Source organism: Lucilia sericata, unplaced genomic scaffold, assembly GCF_015586225.1.
Source record: "Lucilia sericata isolate MDLA Ls3-8-SP2 unplaced genomic scaffold, ASM1558622v1 Contig000341F_arrow, whole genome shotgun sequence".
In the NCBI taxonomy this organism is placed as follows: Eukaryota; Metazoa; Arthropoda; class Insecta; order Diptera; family Calliphoridae; genus Lucilia; species Lucilia sericata.
This window is the reverse complement of record NW_023994361.1, coordinates 141,664-143,618: the sequence shown is the minus strand read 5'-3', so window position 1 is coordinate 143,618 and position 1,955 is coordinate 141,664.

Sequence of the window (1,955 nt, the reverse complement as noted above, 5' to 3'; positions counted from 1 at the left end):
AAATTATTCATAAAGTAAGAGAAATAAAGAAAATGTATTATAAAGTCGCTTTTACTACATAAAATAGTGTAAAATTAGATAAATTTCCAGTTTCCCTATTGCTATGGCAAAACTGGAAATTTTACGCACTTTTATGCTATAAAAAAGTGACTTAAAACTGAAACGAAATCGACTCACTAAGTATGTATTAAACAGGAGGAACAGTTTCTTACCAACGCGGTCACTTTTCTTCCTTTCAAATTGTGCAATATTAGATGTTTTTTAGATATTTTTACCTACACGTTGTTACGTTATGGATACTATTTAGATAGCAATTGTTTGCAGGGTTGATACAAAATTTTGCACAGATATTAGTTTTGTATACAAAAATTATATTTTAAGATTTTTTCACGATCGGTTCATAATATGGGTTCGATCGGTCACATACAAGGTTCCCTTCAAAACAAAATTTATTTCAAAATTTTTTCACGATCGGTTCATATTTGGTCATAGCTCCCATACTAGGTTCCCTTCCGAAAATCACTTAAACGCACATAACACATTACTAAATATTGATATAGATACATTTAGCACAAATATTGCTCTTATATACATAAATCACACTATACAATTTTTTGACGATCGGTCCATATTTGGTCATAACTCCCATACAAGGTCACCTCCAGAAAATCACTTAAATGCACAATATTCATTACCAAATAATGATATAGATATAGAATTTAGCCAAATTTTGTATTTATATACATTAATGTTTCTGTGGAATTTTTTACGATCGGACCATAATTGGTCATAGCTCCCACACAAGGTCCTCTTACTAAACTCTTAAACGCACATTACTGATTAAAAAATAAAGCTATTGATACAAAATTTTGCACAAATATTAGTTTTGTATACAAAAATTATATTTTAACATTTTTTCACGATTGGTTCATAATATGGATGCGATCGGTCCCATACAAGGTTCCCTTTCAAAAATCACTAAAACACACATTACTTATTACTAAATTACGATATGGATACAAAATTTGACTGATATATAGCTTTTATATACAGAAATGTTATTTAAAAATTTTTTTACGATCGGTCCATAATTGGTCCTATCTTCCATACTAGGTATTGCCCCGAAAATTTTTTTCCTTAAATCTTTCACACAAATTATTAAAGTATATCTTAGGGCGATTTAAAAATATAAAATGGCTTTTGTAATGTTCAATTAATCTTGCAATTGTAACAGATTTAAGCTGTTTAAATCTCGGGGGTTTTCCATTTAAGGCATGAGAAAATTTATTTCTACAAATATGTGATCAATTAAAGAAGTATTAATATAAAAGTAGCTGGTGGAGGGTATTTAAGATTCGGCTCAGCCGAATGGTTTATTTTCAATACCCAAAAACTTGAAAGAATAAGTCCATAAAATTTTGTGTTCAAGAGTAGTTCCATGTTATAGAAATAAACTGTTAAAGTTAAAATATCTTAGGTTAGGTTATGTTGATAGGAGGATTTATAGTACACCAAATCCGAAGAAATACACCTAGGCCATTATCGGGCCTGTTGTGCGCTCCTTTTCATGAAAAAATACAAGTTAGAGTGCTATATTCGGCTATGCCGAATCTTAAATACCCTCCACCAGCAAGCTACTTTTTATTAAAACCCATTTAACTATCTAGTTTTTAGCTCACTCGGCATAAGTTTTGTTTCCATAGTGAGGGTACTATCATTTAGCAATTAGGTCTAACAAAATTTATTGTAAGTGATTTTCGGATATGGACTTTTTAAACGATGTTGTTGGCTTAATATTGGAGCTACGACCTGTAACGGATCATTTGGAAATCATTTTAGCAGAATGATTTATCAATACACAGAATATAATCATGTCGAATTTTATCCATAATCCATATTAACATATTCGTGCCGTATTTTATTTAGTTAGCTTTATTTATCAATAAAATATGCGC